Raw genomic sequence first — 20,197 nt, 5'->3', positions numbered from 1 at the left:
TTTTAGATACCTTCAATAAATAGATATTCCACATTTTAATGTCTCTGCAAACTTTGAAATGCAAGAGTGCTAGAACCTCACTTAACATGAATATCTATGAATGAATAAAGCAACAAATACATTTATTTTTGGTCAATGGTGATAGTCATTCTCCTCCTGACAGGTTGAGATTGAAGTAAGAAGATAATAGATGACAGACTCGTGCACATATTCATCATTTCTGTGATGTGAAGCTGGAGTATTATGTGATGATGATGTTGTGTATATGTGACATTATGTGTTGAACTGAACTAACAGACGTGATCCACAGATCCAGCTGATACAGCATCAGAAACTGCTGGATTATTATACAGAGGTACGACACGTTCATTTATACTGACAGCTTTATAACATTAAACTATCAGTCAGTCTGTAAATGCTTCATCAATAACTGTTGATAGTGTAATACCCTTGACTTCAGTCATGTACAGTTTCTCTTCTTCCTCTCATGTTTCCTGCAGTGATAGTGAGTATTGTTGAGATAGCAGTGTTTGCTGCTCCTACTGTGATTCTTCTTCAGATCATCTGTGCAAGAAGAGCTGGTGAGTTTGAGACACACACAATCTGATGATTCACACTAATCTGATCTGATCAATCTACAATCATGATAAAAACACACACGAGAGGACAGTCAATGCTTTTATTTTGAATTATACGAGAGGTCAGTCAATGTTTTTATTTTCAATTATACGAGAGGTCAGCCAATGGTTTTATTTTCAATTATACGAGAGGTCAGTCAATGGTTTTATTTTCAATTATACGAGAGGTCAGTCAATGGTTTTATTTCGAATTATCCGAGAGGTCAGTGAATGCTTTTATTTTGAATTATACGGGAGGACAGTTCATTCCTTTTTTTGAATTATATGAGTGGTCAGTCAATGGTTTTATTTTGAATTATACAAGAGCTCAGTGAATGCTTTTATTTTGAATTATATAAGAGGTCAGTCAATGGTTTTATTTTGAATTATACGAGAGGTCAGTCAATGGTTTTATTTTGAATTATACGAGAGGTCAGTCAATGGTTTTATTTTGAATTATACGAGAGGTCAGTCAATGGTTTTATTTTGAATTATGCGAGAGGACAGTCAATGGTTTTATTTTGAATTATGCGAGAGGTCAGTGAATGCTTTTTTTTGAATTATATAAGAGGTAAGTGAATGCTTTTATTTTGAATTATACGAGAGGTCAGTCAATGCTTTTATTTTTAAATTATATGAGTGGTCAGTCAATGGTTTTATTTTGAATTATACGAGAGCTCAGTGAATGCTTTTATTTTGAATTATACGAGAGGTCAGTGAATGCTTTTATTTTGAATTGTATAAGAGGTCAGTGAATGCTTTTATTTTTAAATTATATGAGTGGTCAGTCAATGCTTTTATTTTGAATTATACGAGAGGTCAGTCAATGCTTTTATTTTGAATTATACGAGAGGTCAGTCAATGGTTTTATTTTGAATTGTATAAGAGGTCAGTGAATGCTTTTATTTTGAATTATGCGAGAGGTCAGTGAATGCTTTTTTTTGAATTATATAAGAGGTAAGTGAATGCTTGTATTTTGAATTATACGAGAGGTCAGTCAATGGTTTTATTTTGAATTATACGAGAGGTCAGTGAATGCTTTAATTTTGAATTATGCGAGAGGTCAGTCAATGGTTTTATTTTGAATTATACGAGAGGTCAGTCAATGGTTTTATTTTGAATTATATAAGAGGTCAGTGAATGCTTTTATTTTGAATTATATGAGTGGTCAGTCAATGGTTTTATTTTGAATTATACGAGAGGACAGTAAATGCTTTTATTTTGAATTATACGAGAGGACAGTCAATGGTTTTATTTTGAATTGTATAAGAGGTCAGTGAATGCTTTTATTTTGAATTATGCGAGAGGTCAGTGAATTCTTTTATTTTGAATTATACGAGAGGTCGGTCAATGGGTTTATTTTGAATTATACGAGAGGTCAGTCAATGGTTTTATTTTGAATTGTATAAGAGGTCAGTGAATGCTTTTATTTTGAATTATGCGAGAGGTCAGTGAATTCTTTTATTTTGATTTATACGAGAGGTCAGTCAATGGGTTTATTTTGAATTATACGAGAGGTCAGTCAATGGTTTTATTTTGAATTGTATAAGAGGTCAGTGAATGCTTTTATTTTGAATTATGCGAGAGGTCAGTGAATGCTTTTATTTAGAATTATACGAGAGGACAGTCAATGCTTTTATTTTGAAGTATATGAGTGGTCAGTCAATGGTTTTATTTTGAATTATACGAGAGCTCAGTGAATGCTTTTATTTTGAATTATACGAGAGGACAGTCAATGGTTTTATTTTGAATTATATAAGAGGTCAGTGAATTCTTTTATTTTGAATTATACGAGAGGTCAGTGAATGCTTTTATTTTGAATTATACGAGAGGACAGTCAATGCTTTTATTTTGAATTATACGAGAGGACAGACACTACTTTTATTTTGAATTATACGAGAGGTCAGTCAATGCTTTTATTTTGAATTATACGAGAGGACAGTCAATGCTTTTATTTTGAATTATACGAGAGGACAGTCGATGTTTTTATTTTGCAGGGAGCAAGGACTCAAAACACCCAGAGGAAATAGAGATGCCTACAATATTACAATAAAATACTGGTGAGTTTTGAGCAAATTTGCAAAAAAATTTAAAATAGCAAAAACTTATAGAGGCTGTTTTATTTTCTTCTCAGAAAAAAAAGAAAAAACTCTGATCCCCCTGAAGAAATAGTGACACCAAGTTTAGATTAAAAAGTTTTTTTTTTTTTTTTTTTACAGATAAAAGGCCAGATTTATTTTCATTTACACTCCCAGTCAACACGCTGATCTCACAGTGTTCTCTCCATATGATCACAATGTGAGTCACAGTGAGCTAAAAGTGTAACTCACAGCGCACTTTATGGCCATTATGGCCACAATATGAGCTCATCCCAGCTAGAAAGATTTCCATTATACGAGAGTAATGTTAAAACTTCATGCTGATTTGTACTCGGCTTTCGCCAAGATAAGCACAAACTAAGACGTATATAATTGGACATGAACTTCATCATTTAGACGTCAAAGTTTGGTTGAAAATGAAAATTGGGTTGACGTCTAAACATTTGTTTGATGTCAGACTCCAACATCATTAAACAACTCCACAAACAGCATTACCAGCCTCACTTATTACTAACCAGATTTACTTCTGTCATATGTGTGGAAAAGCTCTTATTGAGATTGACATAGGTTTAGAAGTTGATGTTTTATTGAAAATAATAGTTTGATTTGATGTCACCATTATGGTGATCAGTGTTTGCTTTAGTTGGGCAGTTTGACTCTTGATGTTTTAATGTTAGTTTTTCTCTGGCTGCTGTAACCGTGTGTTATGGCAAGAACAGTAAGAGTAAATGTGATCAGATGATGATGACGATGATGATATAATCATCATGTAGTGCTCTGATCAGCTGATCTCTTCTAAACTGTCATGTGTGTTATTAATTTCATACAAGTGATTATATTAATGTTTATTCTATGAATTGGATTTTGAATTATTACTTGGTCAATAAATTGTAAACATTTGATTTTATTCTGTCTGTCTCTGAAATTATTTTCCCAAGTAGATTAAACAAATTTGTATGATACCGCAAGTCTGCGTCAGATTAGTGACGATTAGTTTGTATTTTCTTCTTCTATGCAGTTATTCTTGATGTGTGTGATTATATGCAGTTCTTCATGAATTGAGCTCAAACAACATGCTGTAATAATTGTGGGTTAAAACAACTGTGATGTTCATTCAGGTTCGCTGCGATGATAAAGTGACGTATGCTTCCATCATAGGAGCAAAAGCTGGAGCTCAAGAGAACTGCAGTCAACTTTATGCCTCTGTGAACAAGAACAAATCAGTCAAATAATTATACAAAACCCCACATGAACAGCGGAATATCAATCTAATATACCTGAATCCTAATGGTTTCATTCATTATTAATACGTTCAATGTCTTTTACATTATAACAAATAAATTGTAATTAATTGTTGTCTTTTGTCCTCTTTGTGTTCTGGCTTTGAGTTCTAGCGCTTTCAGAACTGTTTTAATAACCTTTGGTCTAGTTTTAATTTAGCAATATGGAGCTAGTGTGACTACCGGTTCATATTTTCAGTAATATTTTCAGAGCGATGAACTCACTGTTGAGGTTTGGAAACGAGTTATTTCTGAGTGTGAGGACTCAGGTAGTTTAACCAGATGTTATTAGAGAAACATGTGTGGTTAAAGAAGAAAGAAAGAAGAGGAACTGAATCTTAACCCACACACAACTGATCATCTCTGAACTCAGTTTGAACTGACCCTGGTAAAACAAAAACAACTTATTTAATGGATAAATACAAGTATTTGTCTGGTACCTTTTATTGGATGGTGAATAAGACAAAACATTTTAAAATGTACTTATTATTCAGTCACATAAAAACGTATTAATGTTGCAAGAGAAAATTAACTTCCATATATGTAAGCTATATCGGCGACCGATATAGCTTATCTTACAGAAATAACATATAAAACTGATATTTGTGACAATGTGACAATGTTTACTGCACTCAGGGCCGGCCCTGACCAATTGGCTGCCCTAGGCAAGATTTTACCTGGTGCCCCATGCATCACATCCCATTTCACCCCGTAATGGTGTTCATGATTATTTAGCCTATATATATATATATATATATATATATATATATACACACACATATATATATATATATATTAGTGCTGTCAAACGATTAAAATATTTAATCGCGATTAATCGCATTAATGCCATAGTTAACTCGCGATTAATCGATTTATCGATTCTAAATGTCCCTTGATTTCTATTTGTCTCATTATTTTTTCTAATTTTAATGCTCTTATCAACATGGAAAAGTGGATCAGCATTAAGTTTGTTCTTAGCTGTGGTATCCATGTGCTTCTGTCTGAAGTCATCCATTATAGAGCTTAGATCGGGCCCAAAAAAATCAAGCCCGACCCGAGCCCGCGTGCGCATTGTGTCCGAGCCCGGCCCGACACATAAACTGTAATTATGAGCCCAAGCCCGATTTAAACCCGTCAATTTTTTTCATACGTGGGTCGTTATAACTGACGTTCTCAACTACTTTCTATGTTACTTTCTCCCGCCCGCAACATTTTTGTCCCGCTCCCGCCCGCAAATACACTCTTTTTTTTGTAGGCTACCTCCAAATACTTTCGCCTACGTGTCGCCACCATACACATCAGCATAAATGCTCCTGATAAATTATTTGTTATTAAAGCATTAACACACAAACCACTGTTATAATATAAAAGCAAGCAGGCTACTGAGTGCATGGTTTGGCATGACTGAATGCGCGCAAAGTGCGCTCCCTTAATAATTCCTAAAAAGCTGACATCAGTTCATCGCAATCTCACACATCTGTTATTATCAGTGAAGCTGACTGCACAATGCATCTTTCATAATATATACACTTTGTTTGTTATAATTTGAGGATTTGCCAGCTTACAGAATTCAGCACTGAACAAAAAGTCTGTTTTGAGCGGTGAGGGGAGTCTATTTTAAATGCTTCTGATGCTTCTTCATATGTCTGTGATTGGCTACATCCCTCAACGCTGCAAACATGTTATAAAAAGAAACTCTGGCCTGTAAATCGTTTCTATTTTGTTTTAGTTGTTCTTGTTGCTTTTCTGCAACATATGAATAAAAATGTATTAGTTTTAATGTTTTATTCATAGATATTTCTAGTTTGCGGGAGTCCCGCGAATCGTTTTATTCTCCCGTATCCGCACACAGAGTGAGTGCATTACCGCTCGAGCCCGCCCTCGCACTCGGCCATCAAATCTAGTCCCGCGCCGCACTCTATTGCGTTGAGAGTGCACGTCTCTAGATCGGCGTCTCGCGCTCGCGCCATCCACTCAAAACGTAACGTTAGCCTACTACTCTTTGGCCGGCGCGCAAGCCCAAACAAGTACGTGCGGCGTGCCTGTTGTTTTGTTTCCGTCTAGCTATCCGGTGTGGTGTTGTTTGCTAGGCCAAAAAGAGCGTTAATCTCGCGATAAAAAAAATTGACGCCGTTAAAATGTGTTTGCGTTAACGCCGTTAATAACGCGTTTAACGCACAGCACTAATATATATATATATATATATATATATACATTACAGCCTAAACACAAACAGCAAGAGCATTACATCTAGCATTCAAGTCAAGTCCCATTTATATTTATAGCGTTTTTTACAATATAGATTATTTCAAGACAGCTTTACAGAGATAACAGGAAAACAATGCAAAGTTTGCTTCACCTATACAGCAGATCTAGAAGAAAATAGTGTCATCATCCAGTTTAAGTATGTTCAATGATGGTTTATTTTTGTTGTAAAAAAAATATTAATTTAGTTCATTTATATATAGCCACTCTAGATAAAACAGTGATGTCATCATCCAAATGTCATTCATACACAAACTATTTACTGAGCGCTATAGCAAAAGTGTTTGGTTTGCAGTTGATGGCAGCAATCTTCCACTACACTATGGCACGTTTCATGTTTTCACCATTAATGAAACTGCAAAATGTCTTTTTTAATGTGAATTTTACATAAAATGTTGCTACTTTTAATAAACCTGTTGCCTATATAAATATCATCAACAATTTTGGCAAATAAATTGAAAAAATGCCATATACCCCCCTTAAAACTGCAGAACTGTAGAGTAAAACATTAATTAATAGCGTCTAAAAAACTGACATGATTGTCAGAAATCACACTGTCTGGGGCCTCTGGAGAACTCAGAACAATTGTTAGCATAAAGTTTAAGGTAAAAATAACTGCCATTAAATTATATATCTTTCTACTATGCAGATAAACTGTTCATTCATTACATAACTTTATCTCTGTCTTTATCCCCTTTTATCCTCTTGTCTTCTTTTTGGCACAGTATCTATCGCAGACTATAATGCTAATTTATAATGTGTCATGTAATTCGGCCATCCGTCACAATCAGGTAACTTTCACCATGTCTAGACCTGGCACGAGCTGCCAGGCCCGTTTCTACGGGGTGCTTAAGTGTGTTAAGTGCCCTCAAACGAAAGCAATGATGTCTACATTGGATGCGGCATGGGGGCGATGCTACACAACAAATTACCAACAGTAAACTCATCGCGCGCGCTCTGTTTCCGATGCACTTCAAGCACTCGCTGGCGGGGGAAGATTGATCAGCCGGACCGGAGTTGGGGGACTTAGTTAAGGTTTTATGGAGTTTTTTTTTGCTTTATTTTGTAGTATTTCAAATTAATGGTTTTAAAATATTGTTAGTAAAAAAAAAAAACACTCGTTTTCTCATTTTGGCGCCCCTATTGAGTGGTGCCCCTATCATTTGCCTATTCCGCCTATGACACTGGCCGTCCCTGATTGCACACGTAGTGTATGTTTAGTGCATACTGAGTGTCAGGATCCCACAATTAACCCATTCTTCCAGCTGATGCTTCACGTATTATGGCCCGTATCCACTGTGGCATCGTGAGAGGAAGGGTATCACCAAAGTCTGGGTTGCTTCACAAATCGAGTCCAGGCAGAGATCAAGTCACTGGTTTCTTTTTAATAATCAACTCAAAACTCCAACACTTTTTAACCAAAACACTTTTCCAGCTTCTCTTTATGCTCTCTAACAAAAAGCAGCCAGTCTCTCTATTCTCAGCTCATCGACAGCTTTTCTGCTTCACTTGCGACAGATGTGTCCCTGGTAACTGTAGTCCGGGACCAGGCGGCCATCTTGGTTTGTAGTCCCCATTGCTGCAACCATAGATGGCACATACCTTGCCTCTATGACATACCCTCTCACGATGCCACACCACCTTTGTCTTCTTAAACGCTTGATTTTTTGGGTCGACAGCTTATAAAATGTTATTTCTGGGTTTTTAGCTTGTTTGCTGTACACTCTTCAGTGAAAATTAAGGTTGATTATGTTCCTATCAACACATGATCAACATCACCTGGCTGTATTTTCTCTCAGATGTTCTTGACAAATGTGCTTTAAAAACACACAATCATCCAAAGACAGAATGAGGTTGAAAAGTCAAAGGTCAAAGAACCCAATAACAGTGTAAAGCCCGGCTCGATCGGCCCAAAGAAGGTCTTCCGATCTGCGGGTGAAGGTTTCTGTGCGTTACTGTCTTTTCTTTAAAATTAGGAGTAAATTAGTTCCTTGTTTTCTTTTCAACATTCAAGATTACATTAAATACATTTTCTCATATGTATCAACTCGTTATTTCATCTGACTCCATAAATGAAAAAGGTTTTAATGATATCTGGGCATCATTAAAAGTGAACGAATATTTGATTATTCTTTTTTAACTCTTTCATTATATTTTACCCGTTCAGATTAGGAAGCTGTGTCTCTCAGAGGTCCTCACGTCTTCCACGGTCACCAAACAATTTTGGTCACCAAACAGAGGTAATTGACTAATATCTTAGACGGTTGGATTCACCCTTACACAATCAAAGATACTTTTATATAGCCCCCTTGAATTTGCATAAACTTGAATTCAAAGTAATGTTTACTTCAGGTAGAGGTATGACCACTACTATATGTAAGTTAAACAACTTTACTTCTCTTATAATAGCTTTGGATTGGTCATCCCGTGGTTTCCCACGTACACTTACATAAAGTAACATTATGGGTCGTTTCCACTGAGCAGTACGGTACGGTACGGTACAGTACGGTTCGGGTCGGGTCGGGTCGGGTCAGTAAACCATGATCCAGCTAGCGTTTCCACAGCCAACAGTACCCTACTTGATAGGCGTGGTGTTTGCCGGAAAGAAGCGATCAACGTCATTTTCGCGCGAAGAAGAAAGCGACAAAGTAAACACCAATGGATGGCATACAGCAGATCTTGTCCTTGCTTCTCGGCATGTTTGTCACAAGAAGACAAGCGCCGACATTAGGCATTTCTCAATACTAAGTATGTAAAGTTCTCAGCAGAAGGACTCCTGAGGACGCGAGTCCGGTTATTCTCCAAATGGAAAAGCGCGTTCTTGAAAGCGTCACTCAGCTCGCTCTGCTTGTACATTTTAGGCAACCAATAAAACGAAATATGTTATAAAACACCACTCTGCCTCTTTTCGTTTTCATTTAAATAAATTTTAAACATTATAGGCACACAAATGTGGTTCAGGCAATGTATAGACCTGATTATATACATGTTTAACGTTAGCCTATTTATAACAAAACGAAATATAAAACACAACCCTGCATCTTTTCGTTTAAATTAAAAAAAATATTAAACATATTCCAGGCAATATGTGCATTTGTACAAATGTTGCAATAAACAACATTACAGTGAAAATCTTGTAATAAAAAATGACAAAACTCAACCCTATCTCTTTTTGTTAAATTTCAGTTCTATCAATAATAGCCATTATACAAGTATAAGTAAAAGGTAACGTTACAAGAAGCTATACAATAAGAAATAAAGAAAACAATTCAGTCAAATATAAATTCAGCGCTAGTCTAACGTTAACTTTACAACGGAAAAGTTATAGCCTAATTATATGAAACTTCACTGTGCCCTCAGCCAAAACGATTGGCCAGGGAACGAATTATCGATTCACGAGACCAAAGATCACCCGTTAGATATACACAAGACGAATTACCACCACAGAGTCAGCGGCAAACGTCAGAACGACTAGCCGAGGAAAGGCTGTTCCAGGCGGGGAACATGAGCGCCGAGCGCCCGGTGATCGCCTGGAATGGATCAAATTATCATAAATCATAATAAATAAACCGCAGATTTGAGCTTTAAACAACTACATTCTCGCCTCAAAAACTCTTAAAACTACATTTCGTGAAAGAATAACCGTAGTATTATATTCCAACTGTATATTAAAAAATGGCGCTTCTTATGTTGTCATTCCCCTTGTAGCTCGCGCAAGTGACGATACTCTGTCAACCAATCAGCGTTCTGCAGTGAGTCTAGCTCCTCCCTTTAGTACCGTACCACTGTGCTAGGTACCCCAACGGAAGGGTACCCAAAAAGTGGTACGGTACGGTTCGGCTTTTTGGTACCATTCACAACTTTTGACAGTGGAAACGCAAATAATTGCGTACCGTACCGTACCGCTCAGTGGAAACGAGCCAATAGATTAAAACAGAGGTAAAACAGACCCAAATTTAGGTTGATCAAGCAGTGCGTTTGCTGCCCTAAACGGAAATAACTCGTCTCTGCAAAACAAGTACACTTTAATTAGTGCAAAAATTAGTCGTCACTAATCTGGCGCAGACTTGGGAACATACGAATCCAGTTCGTATTTTATACGAACAAGAATTTGTCCAAAATTTATAGACAAGACAAGTAGTTTGTTTAGGCATGGTTTGTAAGGAATTACAAACCTGCGCACATATATTCAAACGCACATAACTATAGAATCAATTCTTAATGCGCATGTGAACGCCATCAGCGTCTATCACAGGTTCACGTTTAAAGTCTGTTTAGAGAGAACGGTGTCGTCTTAGCGGCCCCTAATTTAATAACAAATGATCATTTAGACGGAAGTGAATCAATCAAAACTAACTTTAGCTGGAAAAAATATTATTCAAGAACCACTATAAAACTAAACCAATCTCTGTTACCTTAAATTATATGTTTATCTCTGTAAAGCTGCTTTGAAACAATCTACATTGTTAAAAGGGCTATATAAATGAGGATGACTTGACTTGACTTGACCAGTTAATGGGAAAACAAATTTAAAGTCAGTCAGAATAAATTCAAATGTTTATAATTTATTGACCTGGTAATAGAACAATAATTAAAAATCCAATTCATCAATCAAATGCTAGAAAATACTAGAATCAATTTGATCAAATAAGTATCTTTTCCATGAATGAGGTACATTGATCTTGTTCTGGAATTTTTTAACTAATCACAACTAACATTTATTTTTCTTGCAGAATTAACTTTAATGCTTTTGAAAACTAAATATCTCCAACACGGCCCAAAGTGTTTCTGAATTATGTCTGAATATGTGAAAGGGGAAATTAAACTAGACACATGTCTAAATAAATAATCTCATGACTTTGAGTAGCAAGCAGAAGTAATCAAGGAATCCAGATTTGGTTTTACCTAGTGACATTAGAGTTTGCTGGATTATACATAAGAAGAACCAATCATACTGAAGAAAAATGATGTAATGAATCATATCACCTTTGTATTCAAAGGCATTGTCTGGAGTAAGTCATCTCGTAAAGATCGTGACGTATTTCTGATTTATAGATATTTTTGATGAAATCCGATGGCTCGGCGGGACTAATTGACAGCCATTCAATTAACACATTGAATGCCCAGAAAGGTAGGAAACACATCGTAAAAATAGTCCATGTGACTACAGTGTCCGACGCGCATTCACGAGAGCACCACGACACATGCGTGTTTAAAGCCGGGATCCTCTGTTATACAGCGAGATACATGTGTCGTCTCATCGTCTGAATTATCCAAAATTTCAAGATGTGTCATGACAATATCACAATCGATGCAGCACAGTCTCCTGTGGCCCTGCGTTTCCGGGTCATAGGTATGAATGCCAGCTCCTGCGTCATGACCACACACACACACACACACACACACACACACACACACACACACACACGCATGAGTCGACTAATACAGAAGACAAGAACTTGTTGAATAAAGTCGTTATTTAGTTTATTTTGGCGCACAAAAAGTATTCTCATCGCTTCATAAAATCAAGATTGGACCACTGTAGTCACATGGGCTATTTTAACAATCCATTTTAATTAAATAGCTGTCAGCCGGTTCCATGATTAGTAGTAAATCGTCATTACAATCTCTCGCGCATCTGAGTTTTCGCTCGTGCATGATTGCGCGTCCATGTTCTTCGAATGGGTGGAGTCAGAGCCAGCGTTGGAGGAAAGAAGGTACCATTTGAATTGTGTATTTTCAAAATCTGCCGGTCGTTTTCCAAATCACATTCCCCACCTTTAAGTAAGGTAACGAAGTATTTGTACTTTGTACACCTCTGGGAATATGCAATTATTCTATTATATAATTATGCCTTTTTGTGTATAAAAAACTTCTGTATTGTAGTTGTGAAGTCAAACACGTATTTATGTGACTGTAAATATTACTTGAGAAATTAATGAAGAAAAGAGGTTTATGCCGAATTGACTGTCATAGATGGTGTTACGGAAAGTCACGAAGAGCGCCGTCTTCCGGATGACCTCATCCGGCATCTGTCGGAAAAAGCCGATCTCTAATTGCGAGCACACCTGATAGAGATTGATTCATCATAAGAGCGCATTAAAGACCAAACACAGGCAGAAACAGGAGGGGGGAGAACAACGCTTGTCCAGTGGGGTTTCCAGCTTGCCTCCTTTTGAAGAAAGGGGAAAACTTTGTAACTAGAAGGTATGAGGAAGAAATACAACAGAAATCCGATGCGCATCAGTGACTAATCAACCCGAGACGCTGCTGGTAGGATGACTGCTTGAAGCTTGATTAACTTATATTTTGATTAACTTATATTTTGATAAGACATTTTACTCGATTACGATTAAGAGGATATACAATGTATATATGAATTTAAATGTCTAGTAGAATGTGTATATTGTTGTAATCCAATGTCAAGATGTCCGATTGTAATTAGATTTTGTATTCTTTTACTCTTCCCGTAAACACTTTTCTTCTTTTTATTTTAAAAAGGTTATCAACCTAGTTTGAGCTTGAATCTTGCTACCAAAGAATTTACTGTTTGAAGAAAATCTAACTGCAAATGAAGTTCATCTGTTCCAATGTATTGTGACATGAATGAAAAGTAAAAAACTGCAAGTCAAGATAACAACTTTAATGAAGAGTGAAAGTAAAAGCCATTTTTGAGATGATTCCTGTGTCCGTGGTTGACTAAGCATTTTTCAATTTAAAAGCAGAACTGATGTGTGAAATCCGAAAAGAAACTTGACAGTAGTAAAGCACAATTGTAACCCTATATAAAGAAAGTGGTTTATAAAGAAAAACACTGTAAAATTTTGTTGTAAAATGATTTATTATGAAAATGGTTTATAAAGAAAAACACCACAATTGTTTTTTGTAAAATGGTTTATTGAGAAAGTGGTTCATAAAAAAAACATACTACACGTAATGTTTTAAGCATTTATTAAAAAGCATAGTGAGGAACAAAGCATGTATTATTGCGCCTCCTGCAGTTAAACCTTGTAAACGATTTGGTTATGATTTACTTTTATTTTTGTTTTATATATTAGTACATTGTATGTAAACTAGAAAACCTATAATTAATAAAAAAATATATAATTGAAATAAGAAGCTCGCTTGCCATAAGTCTCTGCTTTATAAAAGATTGAGCTGAACTGACCAAAGAGAAGTCTTCTGTGATCTAAATATTGTAAGTATGGAAATTCAAATGCTTGTTATTTAGGACAGATTTGACTTACTTTACATAACCTGAGCATAATTAAAATAAGGTAAAAGGTGTTTAAAATTACACACCATAAAACAAAATCTTTGATGTAAACTCTTGCCAAGGTTTTAAGGGTGCAAAGTAAATGTTTATAATGTGTTAACCAAAACATATCGTATTAAACATTCTGGAGACATGCACTGATTTTTTAGTTTTGTGGACCGTATATTCAGGTTTCAGCAGTTCTCTGCTCAACACAGGTCTATGCTACGGTTCTCGGGTCAAGAACTGGTTGCAGCGCTTCTCGAATCACCAGTACAGAACCGAGAACTGTTTCTTTCGGACACGTTTGATATGGAGAACGTCTCAGGTTACGACTGTAACCTATGTTCCCTGAGAACAGGGAACGAGACAATACGTCAACGACGTTATGGGGAACGCCTCAGGCGTGACAGGTGTCTGAAATCACTATCAAATCACGTCAATCATATTGACCGGCGACAGCCCGTGTATCATTAGCGTGAATGATTAACTTGCGACCTGGAAGTATAAAAGGGCGCCTTGCAAACATGACAAATAACCTTATCGTCTGAAGGGACTGTACGGTAGGCAAGCCCCGAGGCATGGCAGGGAGACGTATTGTCTCGTTCCCTGTTCTCAGGGAACATAGGTTACAGTCGTAACCCGAGACGTTCCCTTTCGAAGGGAACTCAACAATACGTCAACGACGTTATGGGGAACGATATACCAACTCCGCCATGCTAAGGGGAGTGCATGCCAAGTGGCAGTGACAACTGTCAGAACCAGCAACTTCAAATTAAAACGCTAGAACCACTCACCCTCAGGTCACACTGGGCTGTCAGTGACAGCATTCCCTACGGTCATAGCCCAAGCTACAGCCTACAGAACAACCTTCATAAACATGGTTAAATGAAAGGTCTACCTGGGCCGGCTCCGGGCCTGGAACCACAACTTCCAATTAGAAGGGGTCCCTTCTAGGGAATGTGGCTAGGGAACCCGAAGGAACCCCAGCCAGTCACTATTCAGGGGAACATACCCCGAAATGCCACCAGGACGGCCTGACCTGGCGTCAGACATAGACACTAGTCTGGCCAAATCCTGTCTGAAGACAGAGCCTCTGGACAACAAAGCCTTAAGTAAGGCATCCAACCCGAGGGACTGCGAAGCTGGCAGTGAACCACTCGGCCCGGATCTCAGAGACGGGATATCCCGGAGAGTATGACTCAGCATAGTGCTTTCAAACCCTTGCTAGCGAGGGGAGTTTCTCTACTCGATCCAAGGATCAACCCAGTGTCTGTGTTTCAAAACACTGAGGAGGCCTGTGAAGGCCTAAGGGCTGATCTAACTGGGAGGCCTCACGAGAGGCCTACGACCGTCTGACCAGACTCAGGAAGCCGCATGCTCATAGTGACCCTCGGTGAGGGGAGCACAGGTCTGCCTGGTAGGCAAACCAGGCTGTAGGCAGAAAAAGTTCCGGGAGGGAACCAATAGCAGAGAATGAACACTATAGCGAGCCAGGGCGCAAGCTCGCCTTCAGCAGCTGCCTATTAAGGCTAGCTGAAACTGATAGCAAGAGACCACTAGCTTCATAAACCCAGCACCACTAGGGAACAATACAGGGAGGCCCGGAGAGGCCTACTACCTGATAGCCAACGTAAGTGGGAATTCACCTTCAGAGAGGCCCGTGAGGCCTACTACCTGATAACCACAGTAAGTGGGGTGCTCACTTTCAGGGAGGCCCAGAGAGGCCTACTACCTGAAAACCACAGTATGTGGGGTGCTCACCTTCAGAGAGGCCAAGAGAGGCCTACTACCTGATAACCACAGTACGTGGGAACTCACCTTCAGGGAGGCCCGGTGAGGCCTGCTACCTTAAAACCACAGTATGTGGGGAGCTCACCTTCAGGGAGGCCTGGTGAGGCCTACTACCTGACCGTACTCATTCAAGGAGGCCTGGAGGAGCCTACTACCTGATAATCACAGCATGTGGGAACTCACCTTCAGGGAGGCCTGGTGAGGCCTACTACCTGACCGTTCTCATTCAAGGAGGCCTGGAGGAGCCTACTACCTGATAATCACAGCATGTGGGAACTCACCTTCAGGGAGGCCTGGTGAGGCCTACTACCTGACAGCCAAAAAATTTGGGAGCTCACATTCAGGGAGGCCCAGAGCGGCCTACTATCTGACAGCCACAATATTTGGGAGCTCACATTCAGGGAGGCCCAGAGAGGCCTACTGCCTGATAGCCAACGTAAGTGGGAATTCGCCTTCAGGGCGGCCGGGTGAGGCCTACTACCTGATAACCATCTTAAGTGGGAATTCACCTTAGGGGAGGCCTGAGCGGCCTACTACCTGATAACCACTGGTAGCTTTGAGCCCTGAGTCCGGGTGATAGTATAAGGTGGCCTGCTAAGGCCAGCCAGCTGGGGACTCGCCTATCAGGGAGGCCTGGTCGGGCCTACTAGCTAATAGCAAGTCATATTCTGCCATAAAGTACACTGTTGGGAACCATACTACGCAAGCATAATTTACTAATGGGCTTCCAGTAGCGCTATAAGGTATGTCCCACAATGTTGGGACTCACCTCCGAGGAGGCCTGTTTAAAGGCCTACTACCCATCAGTGAGTCAACTGCCCGAACCACCAAGGCCAACCACGTAAAGTGAGCTGGCCTACAGTGCCCTCTAGGGGGCTGTCCAATCAAGGAGGCCTGCTGAGGCCTACTACCTAATGGCACAGCCTTCGTTGGCAGAAAAGCTGTTTACACAGCGCCTACAGCATCCTGGTGCCTAATCACATTGCCCATGGCAGTGTACTCCGCAAAAAAGATAGCACCCTTAAAACAAGGGGAGTACAACATACGCCACTCTGCCTCAACGGAGGCCCCAGTTAGTCAGGGGCCTACCATCTATGCATGGGCGTCAGCTCAGGGCAATGCTCTGGCTTCAGGGGAGCGTACTTCGACCAAAGAAGAAGTGAAGCTTACTTCATACTCGACCCGAGCCATAGTGGTGCGAGGTAGGATAAAACAGAACTGGGAGTGAAGTGCTCAGACCTACCCTGTATCACAGGGGGATACTCACACCTCACCCTGAAGTTACCAGGGTGTGGGCCTGCCAGCGGCTCTAGGGGTGACAGAAATTTATCTGTGCCCAACCTAGGGGAGTGGGGCTTGAATGAAAGCCAACCACCTACAACCTAGCGTTCGAGCAGTAGCTCAGCGAGGTGAGTGAAGCCTAAACTGGCGGCCTAAATCCGTAGGCCAGTTCTGCACGGCAGGGTCGGGCAGGAAACCCCGCTCAATAAAGACATATATACCACGGAGGCCTGTTTGAGGCCTACCATGTCCTTACAAACCATCCTCTGCACCACGCTGCATTACTCTAGTCACCCCAGAATGCAGTGAAGGGGGCGGGCCTTGGCCTAACGACTCCCATGGGAGGAGGCTGTTTATACAGGGATGCTAGAAACCTACATTCACAAAGTGAAGGTTCAGAGGAAGCAATGCTAAATTTTTAGCAGAGCGCCTTTATTATCCCTGGCACAGCCTAGGCCAGCTACAGAGGCGGCCCTGGTGAGGGCCAGCCTGCAGGCATAGATCTATCTGAGGGCTCGGAGGAGCCACAGCCTTACTAAAGAATATAGTCTGTATTCTATATTCCAAACAAAGGGCTGCATGATCGCTCAGCCTAATGAAAACCCAAACAGAGCTCAAGGGGCGAAATACTCAGGAAGAAGTCAAACGGACCCGTGGGCCGGACATAAGATCTATCTGAAACTCTAGCGTCAGTCAACACTCTAAGTAAAAAATTCTAAGAGAGAGACCAACTACTCTACCCTGAGGTGGCTAACAGCCCGAAGGCTAACATAGTTATCGTTCTGGCCACCTAATGGGGAACTTCAGGGCCCTAATAATCCAGGAAACTTCTCTTACCTTATTACCTGATGACATGGCAAATGACATGACCCCATAGCTCTATACAGGGAACGAGGTCTGTAGAGAGATACATTTCGGAATTTTAATTCACAAAAAATTTACTCTTGAAAAGACCAGTCAGCTCACCTGCGGCGTGCGGAGTGAAGACTCGCCAGATAGTTCTTTACGAACCTGGGGTCCACCACTTTACATGCCTGAAAGAGGCGTTTTTACTAACCAAGCCTAGGCGGGCCATTGGAACATCGTTCTTATCATAGGCCCAGCCCCAGGCCTGATGTAATGAACGTCTGGGGAGTCAGAAGAGAGGAGAGGGCTGGATTTCTTTTTAATGAAGCCCTCCGGGGAGATTATCCATCAGCGAAGCTGTATGCGCTTGTGCTGGATAACCTCCCTCAGATCCCTCTTCTAGCGGGAGTCACGCCTTTTCTGCGCCCTGTTCCTCCACGGAGGGGGCGCACGAGAGGCGACACTGGCTCTCTGGCCCTGTCTACGGTTCAGACCGTGAAGGGCTAGGCCCTCCCGCCTGCCTGGGCGTGGAACCGGATCTCAGCGGTATGCAGGTCCTAAAAGCAGCTGAACGCGCCTTCGCCTCCCTGAACTTCCCAAGCACCGCCTCCACGGAGGGGCCAAAGAGTTCAGAGGGCGAAACCGACGAATCGAGGAGAAAGGCCTTCTCTTTCTCCTCGACGTCGGCCAGGTTTAACCAAAGCTGTCTCTCCGTGGCCACCATCGCCGCCATCGACCGACTGATCGTGGCAGCAGTTTGTTTGGTGGCCCGGAGCGCAAGAACCGTGGTTCGGCGCGGCTCAGTAACCGCCTCAGGGGACATCCCTGCCCCCTGGTCGAGATCCTGCAGCAGGTCGGCCTGGTATGCCTGCAGCACCGCCATGGTGTGCAGGGAAGCACCAGCCTGAACTGCTGCCGTGTATGCTCTTCCTTTCAAACGCGCTGTTGTCTTCAGCGGTTTGGATGGCAGAGTTGGAGCTCTCAGTGTCGACGCTTGCCCAGACACGAGATAGTTCGCGAACGACTCGTCAAATGGGCGGCATCGACACATACCCATGCTCTGCGATCCCCTCGACATCAGCGATATTAACCCGCTGATGTCAGTGAATACGGGCAGAGTATGGGCTCTTCCATGCCCTCTCGATCTCCGTGTGAAGATCAGGAAGGAATGGAAGGCTCACCTGAGCTGGTGGTGTATGGCCGGGGAGAAACCGATCGCCGAGCCTACCGCGAGCGGTCTCTCCTCTAGCGCGTCGCCATGGCAGCTACAGCCTGTTTGCGGCGCGCTCCACAACATCCACCAGACCTGCATACACGGGGCAGGGTGGCTGAGAGGGTTCATGATCTACCTGATTATAAACCACCTCAGCCATCTCCTGCTCGTCCTGAAGAGCAGCAACTACAGGAAGCCGTCGGTGAAAAATCCTCATCATCGACCTGCAGTTCGCCCTCGTCAGCCGTCGAATCATCTGAGAGGTTTACAGCACTCTCAAGATGATCGACAAGCTTTATCTGGAAGCCCATGATGCAAGTCGCCGCTCTGCCTCGGCACGAGCGGGACCACAAGGACCAGACGTTGAACCCCCTTCACTCGAGAAGAGGGCCAGACGAGAGCGGAGCGTTTTAAGAGAAAAACGCTCACAGTTCACACAGAGGATTCCCTCGAGAACCTCCCGTGCGCGCTCTTCTCCCAGGCAGGAAAAGCACATTCGTGTGCTGTACATTTAATTTTCTTACCGTTTCATTGAGTAGCGTTTTCAAACAGACAGTCCCTGAAGACGATGAGATGATTTGTCATGTTTGCAAGGCGCCCTTTTATACTTCCAGGTCGCACGTTAATCATTCACGCTAATGATACACGGGCTGTCGCCGGTCAATATGATTGACGTGATTTGATAGTGATTTCAGACACCTGTCACGCCTGAGGCGTTCCCCATAACGTCGTTGACGTATTGTTGAGTTCCCTTCGAAAGGGAACCGATGAGCTGGAGATACTGGGCATGCGTGATAACACCGTCTCTGAACCGAACTTTCACTTGAACTGCATGCTGTGCTGATACACGAGCACGGGTGAACCCATGACTTAAGGGGATACTCCACTTTTTTTGGAAATAGGCTCATTTTACAACTCCCCCAGAGTTAAACTGTTGAGTTTTACCGTTTTTGAATCCATTCAGCCGATCTCCGGTTTTGGTGGTACCACTTTTAGCATAGCTTAACATACATCATTGAAGTGGACAAGACCATTAGCATTTCTCACAAAAAAAAAGACCAAAGTGTTTCGATATTTTCCTATTTAAAACTTGAATCTTCTGTAGTTACATCGTGCACTAAGACAGACGGAAAACGACCAGTTTAACTCTGGGGAGTTGTAAAATGAGCCTATTTCCAAAAAAAATGGAGTATCCCTTTAAATGAGGGGCCGAATTCCGCGAAATGTAATTTAATAACAAATAAAATCAAATTGATGTAGACTAGTTTATTCACTTTTATCTTTAATACATGAAAACATCCATGTTTGCATCGCCTGTACAGGGTTCATTTGCAAAACTTAAATGTAAGAAACTGAGCCTATAAGATGATTATGACGATGATTATTATTATTTCACTGAAATTCTGATTACAAATGCCTTTATTTGAATGTATTTTTATCCGCCGGGGTGATGGAATTGACATCATTTTATGTGAGGACGTAAAAGAACTGGTGAACCGTTTAATTTAAACAGACTGTCCGAAAGAACCGGTTTGTGTAAAATAACC

The 20,197-nt window shown here is 40.9% G+C and overlaps 5 protein-coding genes across 12 annotated transcripts in view; 2 read left to right on the top strand and 3 right to left on the bottom strand.

The window, feature by feature from the left end:
• LOC143714418 (uncharacterized) overlaps nt 1-20,197 on the bottom strand; it is a 703,153-nt gene that overhangs the window by 52,433 nt on the left and 630,523 nt on the right. The gene's annotated exons all lie outside the window — the stretch shown is intronic.
• The window catches only part of LOC143714414 (uncharacterized), a 1,189,624-nt gene that overhangs the window by 603,511 nt on the left and 565,916 nt on the right, over nt 1-20,197 (top strand). The window lies entirely within an intron of this gene.
• The window catches only part of LOC143714417 (uncharacterized), a 438,587-nt gene that overhangs the window by 52,486 nt on the left and 365,904 nt on the right, over nt 1-20,197 (bottom strand). The gene's annotated exons all lie outside the window — the stretch shown is intronic.
• LOC143714434 (uncharacterized) overlaps nt 1-20,197 on the bottom strand; it is a 429,922-nt gene that overhangs the window by 77,434 nt on the left and 332,291 nt on the right. The window lies entirely within an intron of this gene.
• LOC143714442 (uncharacterized) overlaps nt 1-20,197 on the top strand; it is a 340,300-nt gene that overhangs the window by 73,954 nt on the left and 246,149 nt on the right. The gene's annotated exons all lie outside the window — the stretch shown is intronic.

This window comes from Siphateles boraxobius, unplaced genomic scaffold, assembly GCF_051911475.1.
Source record: "Siphateles boraxobius isolate OS27281-9 unplaced genomic scaffold, OSU_SipBor_1 54, whole genome shotgun sequence".
NCBI classification, from domain to species: Eukaryota; Metazoa; Chordata; class Actinopteri; order Cypriniformes; family Leuciscidae; genus Siphateles; species Siphateles boraxobius.
The sequence above is the reverse complement of the archived record's forward strand: the minus strand, read 5'-3'. Positions and strand labels throughout refer to the sequence as shown.